Here is a 24,267-nt window from a genome sequence, read left to right as displayed (position 1 = left end):
ATACAAACCCTTGTCTCAGGCTCTGCTTTTTGAAGAAATTCAGGATTGATTATTTTCTGATGGGAACATTTTGGTTTGGATGATAATATATACATTATACCAGAGTTTCTCTGATATTCTAATTGATATTCACTACCTTTCTTCCTCTTCATTTCAAGAAAAAATTCGATAAAGCTTTTGTTGAATAAGTTAAACAATATTCTAAGCAGGTCCTTTCCTAAGGCAATCATTTGTCTGTATAGAGTCAATAAGGAACTATATTGTGAGGTTGGTAGTCAAAAATGTCAATGTCATTGATTCTATTCTTAGTGTGCTGCTCATCTGAAAGGTAAACTGATTTTTATTCTGTTTAATCAGTCATATTCTGGCCTAAACCTAAATTAGTTGTGTCAAAAAACAGAGAATGGAGACTTCCCTGGTGGTCCAGTGGTTAAGACTTCCACTGCACTTCCACTGCAGGGAGTGTGTGTTCTATCCCTGGCTGGGGAACTAAGATCCTGCAAGCTGCAAGATGCGGCCAAAAAAAAAGAAAAAAAGAAAAATGGAGATCACAACTAGGTCTGGTCCAAGTTAACCAAGATATGTATTGTTACAACATCTACTGACATCTACCATTTGTTGTACCTGGCACTTTACACACATTACTTCCATCACAACATTTCAAGGCCAGCTTTGTCATTCCCATTTTACTGATTAGGACACCGAGGCTTGGAGATAGTGTAAAGTTATCCTAGAGTGATAGTGCTTAAAATCAAATCAGAGAATATTATTCTTCAAAATCTTCCCTTCTAGCTTGCTATCTTCCAATGCAGTACAACTGCAATAAGTTGAGTTTTTCTGATCAAAAGAATAAGGGTAGAGACGTTCCACTTGAGTCGTTTGGAAGCACTGCTGCCTCTCATAGCCCCTTCAGCACCTCTAAACTGCAAACTAAGACCACAGTGCTATGAATGAATTTCTACTTAGTGCTAATTAGCCACTTAATATCCTGGATTCAATTAATTATTAGGGGATAGGTTAAAGGAGTTGTAGGCATTTCCCTACCTACTCACTGTTATGTTGGTTGGAAAAAAATAATGTTCTTGGCTCTGATACAAATGTCAGTGCAGCTAATATGGGACTTAGAAGAGAAGGAAAGAAGCAAAGAGGAAATAACTATTAGTGAAATAATTACTTAGTGTCACACCTATAATTCTTCTGGAGCCAGACTGTCTGGGTTCAAATTCCAGCTCTGCCACTTACTATCTGTGTGAACTCGGGCAAGTTACTTAACCTTCAGCTTTCTCAGCTATAAAATAGGGATAAGTACAGTCTCACCTCATAGGGATATTGGGAGGATCGTGTGAGGTAATACACAAAAACACTGAGAATAGTGTCCAGTATACAATGACTCTATGTTTTGCTGAGTTTGGGAACTCAGAATCCTACAGATTATAATATCCAATTCCTTAGACAAACTACTTTATTGCCAAGTTGATTCCAATCTGGAATCAGCAAATATTTAAATAATTACAATGTTCATTCTCACAAAGAGAAAAACCAGCACATAATTTTTCACAATAGAATTGAAGTAGGAATGAAATACGATTGCCAGTTATGTTCTTAATCATAATATATACAGGCACAATTTGACATATACAGACTGGTATATTATCTAAGATGCTTTTCAGATTTGTAAGTTATTTAACTCACCGTATAAACTACTCACTCAAATTAATAAGCAAAATTGTACTTGTGTTTAACGAAAATTCTAACTTTTTAGTCTGAGAATAGTCAACATCCTCAAATATTATTTCTTATCTTAAAGTATTGAGCATTGCTTACTCTTAGAGGTGGGATAGGTTAGTGGAAGGAACTTTGTTCTTAATGTGAGAACCAACCAACTTTGGATCCAGCTTCTTAGTATGCTGAAGCCAGCCAAGACACTAAATGCTTGTTACCCTCAGTTTCTTTATCTAAAAATGAGAAAAATGATAATTGTTGACACAATATTGGTATTAAATAATTGGAAAACCTATTTTAGATACTCTGTAAGTCATAAATCACTATTAAAATTTAGTTATTAATATGCAACCTAACATTTAACTCACGGAATCAACAGATGAAGAGGAATGTACTTCATAATTTGAGAATTTTTCTTTACTGTCTGGGCCTTTAACTGCCAATCCATCATTGCTCTTTTAGCCATGTACCTTTACATATTTTTTTATGGCTGCTACACACTCAAATTGCTATGTGTTGAAATTATGCCCAAGTTAAAAAAAACACACACACAAAACACAGAATATCATTTGTATCACACATTGAACTTATTTTTTTTTCCCACATCTTAATTGGAGTATAAATGCTTTACAATGTTGTGTTAGTTTCTGCTGTACAAAAAAGTGAATCAGCTGTATGTATATATATATATATCCCCATATCCCCTCCCTCTTGAGCCTCCCTCCCACCCTCCCTATCCCACCCCCCTAGGTCTTCACAAAGCATCGAGTTGATCTCCTTGTGTTACGCAGCAGCTTCCCACTAGCTATCTATTTCACGTTTGATAGTGTATATATGTCCATGCCACTCTCTCACTTCATCCCAGCTTCCCCTTCCCCCCAAACTTATTTTTAACTGAAGTGGGAAAAGGAACGATTTGTGTGTGTGTGTGTGTGTGTATGTGTGGTATGAACTGTGAAATTGTCCTCCTAGGGCATTCAGCAAGTATGAGGACATAAATGCTGAACTCTCACACACTTCCCCTAGGGAAGAGAGGCCACTCCTGCATTTGTCAGCTCAAGGCTATTCTGACAACTCCTCTGTCCAACAGTGAGACATCCCCCAGTTATCTCTCCCCCACAAATCCAATTTTAAAAAGTGAGAATCACCTTTTTAAATGCACATAATTAACTAATTTAAAGGTTTATTAATGGTAATTGCATTATTGGGATTAAGATAATTAAATTATGTGAATCTATGAACTTTTTTTTTTCATTTTCTGAAGGCCTCATTTGTTGGGTGCAAGTTTTATATCAATTAATGTTTAAAACGCTATAGATTTGCAAAGTAGAAGAAAAATGACAATGTTGTCAATCATTTAAAAAACCCTTATTAGAGTCCATTACAACCTAACTAAACATAAATCTCTTGGAAGCAAGGACAATGTCTAATTGATCATTGTTTTCTGCATGACCTATCTTTGAACACATAGGTGATGCTCACCAACTGGCTCTTGCTTTAATTTGGAGAACTGTATTTCTTCAAAAGTCAGCAGAGTTGAAAATACCCAAGGCATTCCTGGCTTTGTTTTCAGTGACTTGAGGACAATATTTATTTATTTATTTATTTATTTATTTTGCGGTACACGGGCCTTTCACTGTTGTGGCCTCTCCCGCTGCGGAGCACAGGCTCCGGACGCGCAGGCTCAGCGGCCATGGCTCACGGGCCCAGCCGCTCCGCGGCATGTGGGATCTTCCCGGACCGGGGCACGAACCGGCGTACCCTGCATCGGCAGGCAGACTCTCAACCACTGCGCCACCAGGGAAGCCCACAATATTTATTTTTATCCTTGGCCTGGGTTGTGGAGAAGCTGTGAGTGTCATTTTAGGATACTCTCTTCATTGGCTGAACTTATTTGATTTGCTCTATGAAGTTGACCTACTGTCTTATATTTGTATGAATAACAGAAAATGCCTGCCTTTCGTTTACATCAACTGTCCAAATCACACCAGAATGGTGTGATTATCTGAAGGCAAGTATTGAATCATTCCTGTGTCTTGCTCACAAGAAAAAATTGGTATCCTTTTATTCTAGGCACCATTCATCAGGTAATCCTGAATCATTTAGCTCAGAATAATCCTTACCCCCACCAGAACAAAATGTAAAATTATGGAAATTCAAGACACGCTGATTACAGAAGTCACCTCTCTGTTTCTGAAGTCTTGGTTCAGAAGGTCGAATAAATAACTTTATCCTATCTGATCCTGTTCAGAAGTAAAGGGATCCAATAATTCAATTATTCCCAGATTTTTAAATTGTCACTGATCAATAAATAATCAAAATGCCATCTGGGCAGTTGACATGGGACGAACAGCTTTTTCCTTTGTCAAATAAAAACACAAAAGTCCTACAACGCATATACCATTTTACGATCGTATCACATGAAAGAAAACCTGCTGTAGCTCCTTCCATATATTTGGAATATAAGATGTTCTCTTCCCTTCTTTTCTCATTGAGCTCTGGCTGGTGTCACAGACCAACGCTGTGCACCTGTGCGGGGTGCGCCGTCCTCTGAGCCAAGACCCTTTGGCTTTCGTCACCAGCAGCCACAAGCTTGCTGTGTGACTGAGCTAAGCAATTTTTTTTTTTTAACCTCTCAAGACTTTCATTTCTCCATCTATAACATGATGTGGTTTGACTAATCGATATCGAAGTTTTCTCCTGGATCTACAATTGTACGATCTTCCTGTAGCGAGCCATTTCTGTACATTTCGCCTCAAGTTATCTTGCTTCATTTTCATTCTGTGATTCCTAAATATGTTCATTCTGGAGCAAGATGTTCAATTCTGTTCCCTAATGTTTACCTCCTTCGGGAATTTTCAGATAGGGCTGTTAGAACGGATCTTCTTTGCATGTGAAAAAGCCAATTCTCTGCCGTGAGCAACATTTCTCAGAGTACGTACCAATGAAAGATCTTTTTTCCATTTTTCTACATGGCATTATTTGTATTTGGCTTGGCTGAGGGAGGGGTAGAAAAAAGGACTGCGAGAGAGAGAAGGAAATTTTCTGACATCAGAAAAAGATTGAGAGGAAAAATGAGGTTAAAAGAGATGGAGAAAGTGATAGAGGCTGATAGAGAGGCAGAGGCTCTCTGAAGGGGCTGGGATGGAGAAAGGTCAAGAATGAGAAGTGGAGGAAGGCTGATAGAGAGATGGGGAGACATTCTTTTTTTTAACATCATTATTGGAGTATAATTGCTTTACAATGGTGTGTTATTTTCTGCTGTATAACAAAGTGAATGAGCTATACATATACATATGTTCCTATATCTCCTCCCTCTTGCTCTCCCTCCCACCCTCCCTATCCCACCCCTCTAGGTGGTCTCAAAGCACCGAGCTGATCTCCCTGTGCTATGTGGCTGCTTCCCACTAGCTATTTTACATTTGGTAGTGTATATATGTCCATGCCACTCTCTCACTTCGTCCCAGCTTACCCTTCCCCCTCCTGTGTCCTCAAGTCCATTCTCTACTTCTGGGTCTTTATTACTGTCCTGCCCCTAGGTTCTTCAGAGCCAATTTTTTTTTTTTTTTTTTTAAGATTCCATATATATGTGTTAGCATACGGTATTTGTCTTTCTCTTTCTGACTTACTGCAGTCAGTATAACAGACTCTAGGTCCATCCACCTCACTACAAATAGATGGGGAGACATTCTAAATGCTCTAATGATTTGGGAGGAGCTTTCCCTATCGGCCCTCTAGCCACTTTTACAGATCCAATACCTTGTAGATTTCTTTCTTATCATTAAATCTCTTGCCAGTTCATTCCTCCATCCATTGCTTTGGCTGAATGCTGAATTTTTCAAAGCACTTTCACTGATCAAATATCTCATTTAATCCTTGACATTTGCCAGGGGATTGGCCAAGCTGGTGTTATCTGTGCTCATTATCAGAGGAGAAAAGCCCAAGGACTCGCACTTAGTGACTCAAAGCAGTAGCCCTCAATGTTAAAATATCTATTAAAATATTTTTTCCCAGTGATCTCCAGGCCACTCCCTTTCAGTAAAACACAGAAAACTATTTTTCCAGCAGTTACTGCAGATAATTTTTATACACTTGTACACTGAAATACCCTCTGAGAAACCCTAGACTAGACTCAAGTTTGTGACTAGTCATCTGAGCTCTTTTCACTGTCCCATACCTGCAAGATAACCAGAGGTGTCTGGAGGTGTTTATCTTTCAGAAAAGTGCTAGGGTGTAGTGCCTTCAGGGAAAATTTTGGTATTAATTCAGTATAACCTAATTTCTTCTTTTCTTTTTTACTTATACTAGTTTAGGATAATAGGAAACTTGATTTGGTCAAGACAAATATTAGTGGAAACGTTGAAATCTTCCTAGTCACATAGGCTTAAATTCCAGCTTTTTTTGGCCATCTCTTTATAAAGAGAGAGTCTTTACTCCCAACTCATTGTAAGATCTTATTGATTGCTTTCCATTCTGCTATTAATCTCCCTTCTGTTTTCATTAATACCAAAAGACCAGGAGCCTCTGCTGTATAGGCTACTCAAGAAAATTAGCCACCTTGAATAATGGATTGATTAGGGAAACAGCTGTAGTAGTCCTATCAAAGTTTCAAGTGGGGTCAGGATGTGTTTGATAATCCAAACACAAGTATTTCTGGTTCCCAGAGAACTGTTAAGAGCCAGAGGAATTTGAGAAGGTAGGGAGGATTAAATGATTAGCATTTGAGCATGAAGAGAAATGGAGAAGCGGTGAAGTTATGAATCTGGGCAATATATACAGGAAAACCTCCAGTATTAGAAAATGACAAACAAATCTGTAAACTGGTCATTACCCTGCTATTTCTTAATAAACCAGGATAAGATAAGTTTTAGAAAGAAGTCAACAGCCTCTCTTCCAGAGTTTTACAAACTAGAAACCTCTGATATCTAACTGGCAGAAGTGTGTTGTTTGGCCACACAATGTTTTATGACTACAAGCTACTATTTAAAAATCAGCAAGTTTCACAAAACAACAATGGCGACAGAGAAAGAAAGAGAAAATCTTATTTTCAGCTCTTTTGGCAACTCTAGGTTTCATATTTCCTCACAGCAGCACTCGGTTAAACCTGAGTAATAAGTGCCCCCTTTAAATTGGGGAATGCTCTCATTCCTGCAAAAGTATGTGCACTTCCACCCAATCTGACTCTCTCATTTGCTGCTTCGCAGATGTGGGCATAGGGTTAATCCCTTCACCTGTAGGATTTCATCTAAGCATTACGTGTGCAATTTGCAAAGCTATCACCATGTGCATGGTGGTTCAATAGATTTTTGAAAGGACAGGGTTCTGAGACAATTTTCTACAACTAACTAGGCTTGCCAGCTCAATCTCAGAATTTTAAAGACATTCCAGTCACCATTTTCTTTTTTATTTTTCTTAAAGATTAATGCTTTTATTACAATATGCTATAAGTAATTAACTTAGCCCTGATTAGTACTCTTGTTTCACAGTCTAGAGAAAGCATAAAACTTAGAAAATAATTTAAAGAATTTAGAAACGACAAATCATAGCACACGATTAAAATGTTGCTTGGGGTTTCCTTTGCCTTTACACCTTTTTCTGATGTATTTATTTTTACCCTGTTTTACTAAATTTGCACATTTTTTGCATTTGCTCTTTTGTTGTTTATATTTATTCCTACTAAACTTCGTCCTGTAAATGAATAATAATTTAATTATTTTATATTGCAAATTTCCTTACTATTATCCAAGATATTAAAAATGCAGCTCAACACACTCTCCTTTAAAAACCTGATTTAGATTCTAACTGGATTATTGTAGGTCATATGGCCCCTTTTTTTAATACAGTTGATCCTTGAACAACATGGGTTTGAACTGTGTGGGTCCACTTATATGTGGATTTTTTTAAATAGTAAATACTACAGTACTATGCAATTGGAGGTTGGTTGAATCCATGGATGCAAAACCTCAAATACAGAGGATAAGGAAGAATTGTGGAGAAGGAGGGCAGACTATAAATTATGTGTAGACTGCACAGAGGGTCAGCACCCCTAGCCCCCATGTTGTTCAAGGATCAACTGTATAACATTTTCTCCACATAGGTATTTGAGACATTAGATAATTATTGATCACCTATTCAGCCCTTAGTTTCTACTTGTATTATCAGTCCCTTAAACAATACTAAGCTTTGGGCTGCTTTGACCCTGATTGTTAAAGAAAGATGGGAATAACGCATAGTGGTATGAGATGAAAAGGGAAGGATAAAAATGGAGTTTGGGCTGACGTTCTGTCATATGGAGAAGCTAAAATTTAGGACATTACAAGGTACTTTAAAACTTACTGAGTGGGGGGGCTTCCCTGGTAGCGCAGTGGTTAAAAATCCACCTGCCAAGGCAGGGGACACAGGTTCGAGCCCTGGTCCAGGAAGATCCCACATGCCGCGGAGCAGCTAAGCCCGTGTGCCACAACGACTGAGCCTGCACTCTAGAGTCTGTTAGCCACAACTACTGAGCCCATGTACCACAACTACAGAAGCCCACACACCTAGAGCCCATGCTCCACAACAAGAGAAGCCACTGCAATGAGAAGCCCTTGCACCACAACGAAGAGTAGCGCCCGCAACTAGAGAAAGCCCATGCGCAGCCACAAAGACCCAATGCAGCCACAAATAAATAATAAATAAATAAACTTATTTAAAAAAAAAAAAAAAAAAAACTTACTGAGTGGGGACTTCCCTGGTGGTGTAGTGGTTAAGAATCCGCCAGCCAATGCAGGGGACACGGGTTCAAGCCCTGGTCCAGGAAGATCCCACATGCCACGGAGTAACTAAACCCATGTGCCACAACTACCTAGCCTGTGCCCTAGAGACTGTGAGTCACAACTACTGAGCCCACAAGCCACAACAACTGAAGCCCACGCACCTAGAGCTCCATGAGAAGAGAAGCCACTGCAACAAGAGAAGCCACTGCAATGAGAAGCCCGCAGACTGCAATGAAGAGTAGCCCCTGCTCGCCACAACTAGAGAAAGCCCATGCGCAGCAACGAAGACCCAACACAGCCAAAAATAAATAAATAAATATATTTTTTTAAAAAAAAGACTTACTGAGTGGCCTTAAAAGGCTCTCACCTAAAGCAGTATTTCCAGGGTGTGTAATGGGTACAACTGGTTGTACTTGAGATAATTTTAGGCATAAACGGAATTAAACAATATTGACTCAAATCTCTATGATTCTTACAGTTATACAGTGTATGTTTGGTGTTATGTCTTACTGTGCTGTAACACTCATTAATTTCACTTTTCAACATAGGGAGAGCAGGACTCAAGCATGGAACCATCATAGTCAATGATATCTTTATAGAATATGAATTTTATCATAGTATTTATTTATTTATTTACGGTACGCGGGCCTCTCACTGTTGTGGCCTCTCCCGTTGCGGAGCACAGGCTCTCGACGGGCAGGCTCAGCGGCCATGGCTCACGGGCCCAGCCGCTCCGCGGCATGTGGGATCTTCCCAGACCGGGGCACGAACCCGTGTCCCCTGCATCGGCAGGCGGACTCTCAACCACTGCTTCACCAGGGAAGCCCCCATTGTGTTTATTTTTATAGTTAATTTTTTAAGTGAGTTGATTTTAAGAAAAAGAGTAAGGCACCAATAGCAGATAGAGAATATGAATAAGCTCATAAAACTCGTACAGGAGTGAATGAAATTTTGGACACACTTTACTAGAGATTAAACCTTAGGAGGCTGCTATAACCAAATATGGCGTTTCCTTTTGCCAGCTTTTCTTTTCTCACTAGGAAGTTGCTAAAATGCACAAGAGTTTTAAAGACACTTTTATAGTTGGTAAGTGACTCTTCTGAATTTTAACAAACATATTTCACTTCAACCTTTATCACCCAGGAGAATAGGAAGTGTAATGCTTTCAAATGTTACAGAAGTCTCACTAGAAATAAGAAAAATGCCCAAAACATAGAAAATTCCCCACAAATTCTTCCCAGATTTTAAAATGACCCATATATCAGAAAAAAATCATAAATCCAAGTTTATGCAGCATTCAACACTGTTGAGTTCACAAAAAAAGCAGAGAAATGTTTACAAATAGTAGTAAAGCATAAAGGAATAATGATTCAGCAACAAATTTAAACTCAGAAATTTTATTTCAGTATGAAGTTTCAATAGTAGATCATACGTTCAATATAAATTCAACCCAAGTTTGTATTTTCTATTTTTAGTTTAAAGTGATAGATTAATTAAAATAGTTTGAAGATTCTGGCTATTCCGGTAAAACTTATATTTAGCATATAATAAACAGTTAATAAACACCTATTGTCAAGCACTAGTAATGGGAGATACACAGATAAATGTTAATGCTATTAGAATTGCTTGAAAATTGATTATTCTGGTATATTTTACATAATGATTCTAAACTAATAAAAATGTTTAGTTATCACTAATCAGTAGAGAAATGCAAACCAAAACTACAATGAGTTATCACCTCACACCGGTCAGAATGGTCATCGTAAAAAATCTACAAACAATAAATGCTGGAGAGGGTGTGTGGAGAAAAGGGAACCGTCTTGCACTGTTGGTAGGAATGTAAATTGATACAGCCACTATGGAGAACAGTATGGAGGTTCCTTAAAAAACTAAAAATAGGGGCTTCCCTGGTGGCGCAGTGGTTGAGAGTCCGCCTGCCGATGCAGGGGACACGGGTTCGTGCCCCGGTCTGGGAAGATCCCACATGCCGCAGAGCGGCTGGACCCGTGAGCCATGGCCACTGAGCCTGCGCGTCCGGACCCTGTGTCCCGCAACGGGAGAGGCCACAACAGTGAGAGGCCCGCGTACCGCAAAAAACAACAACAACAACAACAAAAACTAAAAATAGAACTACCACACGACCCAGCAATCCCACTATTGGGCATATACCCTGAGAAAACCATAATTCAAAAAGAGTCATGTACCACAATGATCACTGAAGCACTATTTACAATAGCCAGGACATGGAAGCAGCCTAAGTGTCCATCAACAGATGAATGGATAAAGAAGATGTGGCACATATATACAATGGAATATTACTCAGCCATAAAAAGACGAAATTGAGTTATTTGTAGTGAGGTGGATGGACCTAGAGTCTGTCCTACAGAGTGAAGTCAGAAAGAGAAAAACAAATACCCTATGCTAACACATATATATGGAATCTAAAAAAAAAAAAAAAAAAAAAAAAGGTCCTCATGAACCTAGGGGTGGGAAAGGAATAAAGACCCAGACATAGAGAATGGACTTGAGGCCATGGGAAGGGGGAAGGGTAAGCTGGGATGAAATGAGAGAGTAGCATTGACATATATACACTACCAAATGTAAAATAGATAGCTAGTGGGAAGCAGCCGCATAGCACAGGGAGGTCAGCTCAGTGCTTTGTGACCACCTAGAGGGGTGGGATAGGGAGGGTGGGAGGATATGCAAGAGGGAGGGGTTATGAGGATATATGTATATGTATAGCTGATTCACTTTGTTGTAAAGCAGAAACTAACACACCATTGTAAAGCAATTATACTCCAATAAAGACGTTAAAAAAATGTTTAGTTATACAGAGCACCATGCTTCTTAGGCATACCGGATAAAAGAAACTAAGTATGTATCAATAATAATGCGAGATTACATCTATTGGTTTTCTCTCATTAATATTGCTGTTAGGAAAGTAAATTTAATTGTTCTGGCATGAATTCATCTTCAAACCCAGAAAAATCAGTTTACAAATAAATGCCAACTGTGATCTAATGGTAACCTTCACACTTAGAAAACACTTTATTACTTAATAATGGTGGTATCTCAGATTTAAGTAATTATCGCTGCTGCATTGAAGTGCTTGTCCTATAGCTCCGTAGTCTATTTATTCTGATTATCCATCCTGCCATATTTGTGAAGCAAACAATTTATAGCCAACTCTGGAATAATTTGCTATACAGCAAATTTACAATTATCTTCTGCAGCAAGCACATAACTGTGACTCAGCCAATTTGATTCTGAGTCTGGTAAACAGCATTTAATAAAATAAAAATAATTTTATATAATTCAGATCGCTCCTGGATATCTCCAACTTTAATGTAAAAACATGTTCAGATTATAGACTTCCTTGCTGCTCTGGGAAAAAGCCCAATGCAGCCCATTTCTTCAAATCTTTCGTGGTGGAGGGAGGATTGAGTTCTCATGTTCACCTTTCTTTCCACCTTCTTGCACCCTTCAAATTTTGTACTCCACTTGGTTTCTTGTGACATTTTCTTTAACTTTGCACTGGCAACAACCAAAATGTAGTTCTCCTTTCTTTCCTGCATGCCCAGAAAGATCCACTTAACTAAAGTCTTGCTGGGTATTTGCGGACTGCATGTGGAATAGGTGACTTTACTGAAGGAAGGGAGGTTTTACAACAGAGTGGTGCAAAGTTAAGAATGTGTTTTAGGTATCTCCGTTCTTGAAAGTCTTTTGGATGCTTTACCTTCTTTCTTGGTCTATTCTCTCTCCTCCTCCCCCATATCTTCTCCTCTCTTACCCTCAAGGGTAAAAAATAACAGATCATTTCCATTTTCTTGGGCAGAACAATTCAGTTCTCTCTAGCTCTTTCTCTTACATTTCTTAAAGTTTTGGACATCCTTTTGAATTTCCAAAATCACTCTGACAAGTGTACACCTGACTGTTTGCTCTTAAATAAGAACAAATTTTCCATCCTAGTCATCATCTTGGCATTTGGGAAGGGATTTTGGAATGGTTCTTTCTTCTAGTTAAATTTGAATGATATTATGCGAGAGGGCACTACTTTTAAATGATGAGGCAAATTTGAGTTGATTGAGAAATAAAAGTATACAGTCATCCTTCTCTTTAAATATGGATTTCCTGATTTCTTCCATTGTCAGCAGAGCTGAATGTATCAGAAAGATACTTTCCAACCAGGCTTTGAAAACATATTCTGTAAACATGTCTGTTGCCTACTATTAAATAACAAAAATCTGTTGCAATGTTCAGTGTAAGCTCTTTCTTTTTCCAAAGGCTGCATCTGTCCCACAACACGCAGCGTTATTTTTAAATGTGTTAGATTTAATTAACCCATCACAAGTGACTCTTCGATGGCATCCTAAAGGTATGTTCAAAATATTTTTAATTTGGAAAATATGCCATATAAAAGCTAGTCTCCAAAATCAGAAAGTAGACACCATGACTTCTTCTCTGTTCTTATATAAATACATGATAGGCTTCTACTGGGCATGTGGTTCCATCTGAGCAAAACTGAGCAGTTTTTCCATCTCCAGTGTGGAGAAACCGATTCACAGAAAGAAAAAGTATGCTTTTATTCTAGCACTTAGAGCCGGCACATATTGGAAACAAAGAGCTATAAATCCCCTTCTCTGTAAGTCGCTGCTTGTTTGTTTCTAATTAAAAAGTATGAGTCATGGGTGTTTAAAGACTGACCCTAATTATTTGCAGGGAATGGATAAGACAAGATATCAAATTCCGGCTCAGTTTGTGATGCTGTATAAAGTCATCAGTCAAATAAACAAAATTGTACTGTTATTGACATACTAAGATCCACAAAGGAGTGGTCCCCCAATGTTTTGAAGATAAGTGCCTCATTTACATGGAAATTGTGAACCCCTTCCCAGTAAGATAATAATTGCACCCACTAATTGAGAAGACAGAATGCTGCTAAATATTTAGCAATTTTTAAACATTTGTATTTCATTAATCACAATAGAAACTATATAAATTTTAAAATGGTAGCGTATATGTGTGAATCATTTTTTTTCAATATGCAGACAATAGTTACTTGGAATATAGATTCAGCGATCCCTGGTTGAAACTCTGTAGATCCCAATTGTACCATGCCCACCACATGGTAGCAACCATGGACCTATGGAACAGCAACATGGAAAACCTCTTTCTTCTACTACATGAAACTGACTTTCATGTTTTCTTTATTCTATCCTGGAATCTTTCTGTTCCATTATTATAATCACAGTTTCTTAAAAGAAATGGTATAAGGATATCAGAAAAAGATAATACTAAAAATAATTTATAAAATCTGGCAAAGTTGTTGTCAAATTTAGGATGTAATTGGAAGAATCAGGTTATGATTTAGGGAGGAGCTTACGTTTTATTTAGAAAGACTTTACTAGCTTGAACTTACTGACTGTGTTGGACATGGCTCTGTAAATAGTTAATCAAGTATTTAGGGACAGTATAAGCAAGAAACATCAATTTGTCTGACCTATTGGTAGAGCTCTAAAATGTATCTCATGTCATCGACTTTTTTTTTTTTTTTTTTTTTGGTACACGGGACTCTCACTGTTGTGGCCTCTCCCGTTGCGGAGCACAGGCTCCGGACGTGCAGGCTCAGCGGCCATGGCTCACGGGCCCAGCCGCTCTGCGGCATGTGGGATCTTCCCGGACTGGGGCCCAAACCCACGTCCCCTGCATCGGCAGGCGGACTCTCAACAACTGCGCCACCAGGGAAGCCCGTCATCGACTTTTTAATCAGGATAAATTCAAGTGTAACCTAGATGTTAGCTGCATCTCTCAAGCTTTTATATATATTAATGTTTTGCTCTGCACAGAAACCCTATGTTTCTATAATTTTAAAAACAGAGGCTAAAGAGATTAAGTAATTTGCATAAGGTCACATAGCTGGTAAATTGTGGAGACCTGCAGTCACCTACTTCCTACACTACACTGCCTCTTGTTTTATTCTGTGCTAAGATATTTTTTTCATTTATTTAGTGTCTTTTCTTGCATTCACAAGAGACCCTGAATATATATGCTAAAAATAATTTGATGCAAATGAAATAAAGAAGGCAAAATAGTTCTTTGATGTGATCAATGTAAATTAATTGGTGATTTTGCTGTAAAAGTGAGACTGAACAATAATATATTCACTACATCACTGTTGCTTTACCCCAAAACAAGAAAGGAAAAAAAAATTTTTTTTATCATTTCCCTAAATCCAGAACTAACAAATAAAGGACACTGAAAAAAATCATGTCTTAGAAAGCCCTTCATAAATTTTCTGAGTCATATGATATTACAATAAAAGTTGACTTTCTTACTTTAAAATTTTTTAATAAAGTTGTTTCGCACTAATATTCTATTGATGAACAAGATAAGATATAACTTTGAGTGAAGAGATTTTGCTCTGTTTTACTTAATAATCCCTGATGGATGATGTGACTGGTCAATAAAAACAAAAAAAACGGAGGTACTACTGATGACAAATGCTTTTTACTTTCAGTAATTTACCTTAATTAGTTTCATTTGTTTTCATAATTAATAGCAACAATATGAGAAAAACAATTGTGCTCTAAAGTACTCTAAATAATACCGAATAGTAGCACAGAAATACTGCAACCACAAACGTGACATTGCAGTTCTAAGACTAGCCAATGTAGAGGAAAATCACAAGAAAGATGGGATTAGAACATCTGAGTGTAAACAAGGCTCTAACATCTTCCGCTGCTGCAGAAGATAATTGTAACTGTGACTCTTGGCAAGTCACAATCAGACCTCAGTTTCTTCATCTATGAAATGAAGATAACAGTATTGTCTGTTCTACTGTTCTATGAAATTGTTAAAATCAAATGATGTCAGTGAAAGCAATTATTGTTACACATGTTTGCATTCTTGGAATGTCTGTCATCTATAAAGTTTTTTGTCACTTCAAATAATTCTTTTTAGGGCAAGAAAAGATTGTCTTTGACTTTTCAGAAGATAGAAATAACATTTTGTCCTTTTATTTTACCCCTTAATAACTGAAATTACCATCTTTCAACAGATACAAATTAAAAAGCATTTAAAATCAGTTAGAGAGTTTTTCTTTACACTTAGAGAAGACAAAAATAGAGTAGATGAGGTGATAAATATGACATCTCAAAGTCAGCCAAATATCATTTTCTAGCTTCAAATGCAATACTGTAGACTTTTGTACAATCTCAGCTGTCACTCATTAAGTGTAGACATGAACACACACACACACACAGACCTACACATACACATTGCTGAGAAGGAGCTGTCTAGCTTATTGTATATGAGCTCTATTCATTCACGTAGATGCTAGTTTACCTATAATAAAATATTTCATCATTTGTTCTGCTATGTAAAAGAAAAGTTTCGGGCTTCCCTGGTGGCGCAGTGGTTGAGAGTCCGCCTGCCGATGCAAGGGACACGGGTTCGTGCCCCGGTCCAGGAGGATCCCACATGCCACGGAGCGGCTGGGCCTGTGAGCCATGGCCACTGAGCCTGCGCGTCCGGAGCCTGTGCCCCGCAGCGGGAGAGGCCACAACAGTGAGAGGCCCGCGTACCGCAAAAAAAAAAAAAAAAAAAAGTTTCAACACAAAGTATTCCAAATACCTATTCCAAACTTTGTCTTTCACATTTTCTCTATTTCTGGGTAGACTAACACCCTAAAGGGAAATACATTTTGTCCAGGTAACATTATCAGATTGCAAATAAACATAATCATTTTCTCCCTTGTAATACAGAATGCCTTTTGGGGCTTAGATTTCTCCCAGGTGATGAGTTTATAACTCTATAAAGCCTTTGTATATAACTGCTAAAGTACAAGCGTCCTTCTTGGTATGTAGAAATGCAACTTATGCTCAATTATTTGCCATAATGGATATTTACATTGTAATTTAATCTTACAGGTAATATAATTTTACAGTTGAAGAGATTTTGTTCAACAGACACTTTTCATAGAAAGGAAACTGAGGCCCAAAGTGGTGAAGTGGCTCACACAGTTACATAATTAGTTGATGTCACAATTGCCAAGGCTGTGTGTCCTTCCACCTCCCGTGGTGTCATTTCATGTGTGTCAATCACTCTTCTAATGTCACTGCTGGTGGAAAGTGTCTAGTGAGACCTTCCCTGTTCCTGAAGAAATGCCAGGAGAGCCTGTAGTGAAGACCCAGGATTTCAAGTGGCGACATTCTAAGCTCAGAAGAAAGCTGGGGGCGCCATTAGAGAGAGAAGAGGAACACCTCCTGCTCCGTTATCACTGCCCCTGTGTGGAGCCCAGACAAGGGACAGAGCAGTGCTGTTCCTCCCAGGACTGAGAGGGCCCTTGATTGATCCCCTTCCTGAGACAAGCCCAAGAGACTTGCTTGTAAGGTTTGCTGGTGCCGACAAGAACCTGCAAAGCCTAAGCATCTTGTTTCCTGGGAAGATGCTTTTTGAGCCACAGAATCACAGCTCCTCTCTGGGGTCAGAGCAGAGCATGGTAGGAGGGATCTGGGGATGGTTGATCTAAGAGCCCAGGAGTATGGCCAGGTCACTCCTTTCCCCTAATACTCTCACTCCTATAAATATTAAATATAACCTTTGCTTTTTTTATACCTCAAAGAGCTGAAACTTTCCAAACCTGATACAGTATACAAAAAGTCCCCTTATAATAGAGTCCACAATCTCAAATATCTTGTTATTATGCAACCTGAGTTTTAAAGAATCACAATTAGTTTGTGAAGGAAAAATACCTGCATTGCCCCATAATTTCAAACCTGACACGTGGGTGAGTGGAGGAAACTTGCCTTGGGAGGCTCCACCTGTGTGTCAGCCAGAACACCTTGGATTCTCAGGTCCATTTTGCAGATATTGTTGTTTTCTGTTTAAGAAACTCGCCAATGTACTGCTGCCTTCCCATTCTCCCCAGAGGGGCCAGGTGGCTGAGACACCTGTCCATGCTTGAGCCTGCCAGGCCTGGCACTCCTTCCCCACCTCACAGATGGCTGGCAACCTGAGGAGATTCGTCTTTAAGGCATAGCTCTCTCCCACTTACCTGCATATTTTCCTCTCTGTGAGAGATGAGATCTCCTTCTTTTTATTTTTATTTTTTTAACATCTTTATTGGAGTATAATTGCTTTACAATGTTGCATTAGTTTCTGCTGTATAACAAAGTGAATCAGCTATACGTATACATATATCCCCATATCCCTTCCCTCTTGCATCTTCCTCCCACCCTCCCTATCCCACCCCTCTAGGTGGTCACAAAACACCAAGCTGATCTCCCTGTGCTATGCGGCTGCTTCCCACTAGCTATCTATTTTACATTTGGTAGTGTATATAAGCCCATGCCTCTCTCTCACTTTGTCCCAGCTTACCCTTCCCCCTCCCCGTGTCCTCAAGTCCATTCTCTACATCTTCGTCTTTATTCTAACTTATCCCCCAAATTCATTCCACCTAGGAAAGGTAAGCATTCTAAAACCTTTTGTGCTCACTACAGTATTTTGTTAGCCTTAATCGAAAAAGTAAACTTCAAATCCTTCTTTTTTTTTTTGAGTTGCCACTAGCTCTGATGTTTTCATTGAAAATTAAATTTTTCTGTTTTCCTCTCCCCAAAGATTCTATTTTTAAGTGTCTAATATCCCCAAGGCCCCATTTCAGGCCTTATGTTATATAGCCTCTGTTTTATTTGGCACTATTGTCTTTGCCCTTCTCTTTGAATATCCTTTCTTCTTTTTCTACCATGAAGCATGATTTTTCTTTCTTTCTTGTGCTCATTTATCTGATTCCTTTTGAAATCTGTTCCACGGAGAAAATGATTCTCATTATCCTAGACACATAGAGAGACATCACCTTACTTTGATTTCACTCGTATAGGATGAGCTATGCATAGCATTAATTATACAGCACCATTTTCATATGGCACCTTAGCATAACCTTATAGGTGTTTCATGCATGTAGAGCTTGAGTATCAAAATAAAGTCTAAGATCCTCTAGGAAAAACATATTTTTAATTTTTGCTTAGGTCTTATTGAAATAGATGCTTAGTAAACGTTTATTGAGGTAGGTTACTCATTGGCTAGTAGTTTACTTATACATTTCATATAAGGTATCATGAAATTTTTAGATCAATGCAAGTAGAAGTCATCAGGAATACATCATCATGTAATAATTGTTGTTTTCTTTGAATTGAGGAAAAAAATTAACTTCATTTAATTTGGTTGGCAATGAACCAAAGTGACCTGTGCTGTATAAAAGAGCAAGGACCACCATTAATGGAAAAACGTGTTGCTATGACACTGATAATCAAAAGGAGTTGGTGCCCTGTCTTTCACAAAGGCTCTCTTTTGATGGGAATATAGAAAGGGTATCATATTTCCTTTATTTATTTTTATTATATTACTATAGAAATATATTTTACTTATATATAAATTTTGTATATTATACTATGTAATTAACATTTTAATATATTTTTAATGGGTGAGGGAAAATTGAAATTTTCCACTTAAACTTTGCTAATTCTTTGTTACTTCTTTTCTGACAAAGAAGATATAGCGTATATGTTGAACAAAAATTATAATGCTAGCAACTACTGACAAAGTACTATGAAAAAGGACCTTCTCACTATTTATGATACCCCAATTTGTGCACTGCCATCACATACAAACGTTAAGAAGTGGATCTCTATTCACTATAAGCCATGATGCATAGGGGAGAAGCAACCACAAATGACAACTGAAAATTGACAATTACTTTATTTCAAGATAAAATCTGTATAAAGTTCCTAAAAGCCTAAGGGGTGGCATATATGGGAGGTGGCACTGCATGAAGACAATATGAAATAGTAGAAATAGTATGTTGTAAGCTATTGAAATATAAAATTAGCTACTTTACCATCAATTCCATAGAGCAGTTGATCTAAGTGATGAGATTATTACCTAATAATGGTACTTTGAAGGTTTATAAGACCATTTAGTAGTTAGCATTTTGAATTTACTGTAATTATATATTTCTAAAGAAACCGTTCTTCTGTTTCCTTAAAGAACTTAAAACCTTCTTCTGAAATTGTGTTTATGGTTAAAACTAGCAAAGTAAATATTTTCAAAGGGAAACTTCAGCACTGTCTCTGCCACAATTGCATTCCACGTACCCAAATGGTAGAATTAGAAAAAAAAAATCAACTTTTTACTAATTGGTGCTATGATCTTTTGAAACTACCTTAAACTCATACATTTTCTAAGCTATAAAATGTAGGACTTCTATTACATTAAGATCTTTTTGAAAAGTTCTTTCCAGATCTCAAGTTCTAGAATTCTAAGTTACTGTCATTCAGTGTTTGTGCTGATCTAGAAGAAGCAAGAGCAATCTTCTTTAGTAGTGGATTTTCAGTGGACTTTAGAAACAGAATTGGTAGGGAAAAAGAAAGCTAGAGAAGCAATTGCTCCTTATGAGGATGGATGAAATTCTAACTCTTAGAGACTATTCGTGAGTTACCTCTAAATGTAATTACAAAGCATGTCTGAGAAGACTGGAGTCGATGACTTGATCATTTGAAAACAGGAGAAAGTATGAATCTTGGTTTCTAGCCATAAACTGAATTCTCAAAGTTCTTATGATTTTTATAATTAAAATAGTTATTTTATTAAAATCCCAATAATGCTTCATCCTTTCATAGCGTAGGAAACTGGTGCTAAGGCATCCCTTGTGCTCTCTCAGTTGGAGTGTATGGATATAGGGTAGAGTCAGGATGAAATGCCATCTGTTTCTCCCCAAAGCAGCACTATCTGGTTTGGCACAAGCAAAGCTGTGAAGCACAGGTCTCCTTGTTAAATTATTCTTTAATCACTTTGGAGATAAAGAGAGGGGAAATGCTACCTCACAGTGTCCTATGAAAACACTTCAGAATTAACCATTTTCCTCAATGGTTTATTATGAGATCAAATCAGACCTAGAAGAGATTTACAGATAATACAGTAAAAGCATAATTGATGGTTACTTGAATCCTGGTCAATAAAACCTTCAACAGTGGTAGTTACGGGAAATAATTCTTTTCCACCGTATGAGGAGAGAAAGTTTCTATTTGCAGAATTTTTTTAAACTCAGTAAATCTCTATTTTTATTTTTCAATTATAAATAGTTTTAAAAGATTGGAAATATTTTAAAGCTTTCAGTCTACTATGGAAAAATTTTATATGTGTGTTTATGTATAGGTACACGACAGTATGAATGCTTGTTATTAAAAAAGGAAAAAAAACAGTGAGGTGTTTTGTCTGTTTCCTCATCCTAGGCACGTAGAGGTAAAACATCGGTGCATCTAGTCACTTCCACATTTTTAATATCACACTCCGTCAAAGGCAGAAAGCAGGTGGGGCGGGGGTATGTGGCTTGGCATGGAGCCACCTTCCCATGGCCAGATGTGTGACGCTTCAGGGTATCTTCTCCGGAGTCAAAGGTGTCTGGATTCAAATTCGAACTGTATTACTTCCTATAATATGGACAAGTTGCTTACCATTTTTGATCCTCTTCTGTAAAATGGTGATCTAAGAGTATAAACATTGTAGGGTCTTAGAATTAAATGATATAATCCATGGAAAGTATTCACATACTACCTGGCGCAGAGTGACGCTCAGTATTCTTAGGGGTTGTTTGTCAGTCCTTGCCAAAAGAGGGAATACTCTCTGTTGAACAATCTGAAGAACTAGTAATGGAGACATTGATGAGTGCTAATGGATTAAGGTTTTACTCAGGGAAATCCGTGGCCAAATGTGTAGAAGGGCGGTAAGAAGGAGAAGCCTTACAGCACATTTCAACCTGACCACATAAGTAGCTAGAAATGTGTCTTGTTGTAGTTTGCCTCAAGTCATTGTATGGATGAGAACTCACTGATCTCACATGATGACTTCAAGAGGGCCGACCACATTGGTAAACATAAAAATGGCGGCTTTCAATTCTGTTCCACTGGTATCTTCTCATTCTCTGCCCCACTTATTTCCCCATTGTGTTTCCTACGGTTGAATTTCCATTTGGTCACTTCCTATGGCTCCCCACAGACTCGTAGATAAAGTCCTAAGTCTCTGACTTGGTGTTCAGAGTCCTTTACAATCTGGTCTCCAGAATTTTACCAGACACATCCACCATGTCCTGTCGTAGTACACAGCAATCCAGCCAAACAGAGCTCTTTGCAGTGCCCTCAGATATGTCTCACTCTCCCACTTCAGATCTTTACTCATGCTCTTTCCTCTTCCTGTGTCACCATATTACTCACTCTTCAAGCTCCAGCTCCTATGTCAACTCTCTCATGAAGTATTCCTTGCTCATGCCAGCAGGGTGGTCATTTTTTTTTTTTTTAATTTTGCGGTACGTGGGCCTCTCACTGTTGTGGCCTCTCCCGTTGTGGAGCACAGGCTCCGGACGCGCAGGCTCAGCGGCCATGGCTCACGGGCCCAGCCGCTCCGCGACATGTGGGATCTTTCCGGACCGGGGCACGAACCCGTGTCCCCTGCATCGGCAGGCGGACTCTCAACCACTGCGCCACCAGGGAAGCCCAGGGTGATCATTTTTTATCTTATAAATTCTTGCCCTAACTTTTTCTTGTCCCACAGTTTTCACATTTTTAGCTGGAATCACAGTAAGAGATACATTTTGCATTAACACACATTTCATTCTCAAACACACACACACACACACACACACACACAATGCTAAACAAAAGCTTCATGAAACAATACTTACCCTCACTATTTGCAGTATTAATCTAATATTGCCTCTTTTCTCTTTCATTTGGAAAAAAAAAGCTCTGGCTGCAATGTATTAAATAGACTTAAATTACTCTTTAATTGTATCATAACCTGAAGTTTGAAAAACACTGGTCTACACAACTCATACAGAATATTCTTTATTATTTATTGTGTATAGGCATTATGTTCCCTACCAGATTAAAAGCTACTCAAGGGTGATACTATGTGGAGCAACATAGAGTCTTTTGCAGTATCTAATCATGCTTTTCATATTAGTTCCCCAATAAGTATGTGTGGAAGCAAAAAAGGAAAGAAAAAAGTAAGGGAGGGAGGAAAGAAATATGAAAAATATCTCTGGAGTTGTTGATTATACTCAGAAATTAAGGTTGTTGCTATTTAGCAAGTCAACAGAGAGAGATCATTCAAGTTATTTACTGGTGAAATTTCCAGTCCATGGGGTATATGCCTCTTCAAATAACTTCTTCAATCTCAGTTTAAACTTAGAAATTAATGTTACCTCATGGACTCTAGGACAGAAAGAAAAATAGTGAGAACAAAATGACTAATAGAGAAAAGGTAACCTCATACACGCTGTGCTCCTTTTCTCTGCTGAGTATTGAGGGGAAGGAGAGGATGGGAGTAAGACCAAGGGTGTGAAGTGTTTCTCCAGAGGTGAAAAAGCTTTTGACTTGATTTCGGTAAAGCCCTTGAAAAAGCTGTTCTGTCATTCCTGTATGTGCGGAACACATCGGTATGTGCTGCATACATCAAGCAATTTCTGTGAGCTGTCTGTAAACAAAGTCAACGCTAAGCATAAACACTCCCAAGGCCCTCAAGTCTATAAAATAAAACAGGAAGTACACACTATCTCATGACATCTCAAATATTGCTTTTCAATGACTTGAAAGATTTTGGGGTTTTTTCCTCAGATTCAAAGAGGAAAATTTTGGATGAAATTTAAATTTGAGAAGTCATACAAATGACATACAATTACTGTAATGACATACTCAGTTTGACTGGGATTTGAACATGAGTCTTTGTTATTCAAAGTCCATCCTCTCAACTACCTGTTGTACTGACTCTGTATACAACTGACCCTTAAATAGCATGAGTTTGTACTGCGTGGGTCCACTTATACACAGATTTTTTTCAATAGTAAATACTACAGTGCTAAAATCTGAAGTTGTTTGAATCTTTGGATGCAGAGAAACCTCGGATAGGAAGGGCCACATATAAGTTATACTTGGATTTTTCTATCGCATGGAAGGTAGACGCCCCTAACCCCCAAGTTGTTAAAGGGTCAACTGTTCTGTATACAAAGTAACAACATAAAAATAGTGCTTTCCATGAACAGGAATATTTTTTCCACATCCTTTGTAAACATTTGTTTGCTGTTTTTTGATCTGCAACATAACAGTAAGTATACAGAGACAAGTCCAACAAATGCAGGATTAAAAAAGTGTATAAATGCCAATAAGTTACAATAATATTATATGAAACAAATCTTTCCATAGATCACTGAGAATTAAATCCTACATACTTCACTTTTAAAAAATAATATTGCAATGGAAGTTTTAAGAATTATTGTAAGATATTGGCTTTCTATTGCCAAAAAATAATTATTAAAAATAAACATAGGGCTTCCCTGGTGGCACAGTGGTTGAGAACCCGCCTGCCGATGCAGGGGACACGGGTTCGTACCCCGGTCTGGGAAGATCCCACGTGCCGCGGAGCAGCTGGGCCCGTGACCCATGGCCGCTGAGCCTGCACGTCCGGAGCCTGTGCTCCGCAACGGGAGAGGCCACAACAGTGAAAGGCCCGCGTACTGAAACAAAACAAATATATATATATATATATTTATATATATGTGTATACATATATATATATAATATACATAACAATGTATTGTCTTCACTTCTGTGCCTTTGAGAGAAATAAGTCATTTGAAAAGGCAGATTTATGGTGGCTCTATTCCCAAGAATGTAGGCTTGTTGCAATTGTTGAATTTCTTTAAAATTTATTTTCTCTTTAGAATATATATGTAGTTTATGGA

At 38.1% G+C, this 24,267-nt stretch overlaps 1 protein-coding gene across 2 annotated transcripts in view; it reads left to right on the top strand.

The window, feature by feature from the left end:
- Positions 1-24,267, top strand: part of EMCN (endomucin) — an 88,114-nt gene that overhangs the window by 5,887 nt on the left and 57,960 nt on the right. The window lies entirely within an intron of this gene.

Source organism: Aethalodelphis obliquidens, unplaced genomic scaffold (genome assembly GCF_003676395.1).
Source record: "Aethalodelphis obliquidens isolate GAN/ISIS:26980383/991018 unplaced genomic scaffold, ASM367639v1 scaffold17, whole genome shotgun sequence".
Classification (NCBI taxonomy): Eukaryota; Metazoa; Chordata; class Mammalia; order Artiodactyla; family Delphinidae; genus Aethalodelphis; species Aethalodelphis obliquidens.
This window is presented reverse-complemented; position numbering and strand designations above follow the sequence as displayed.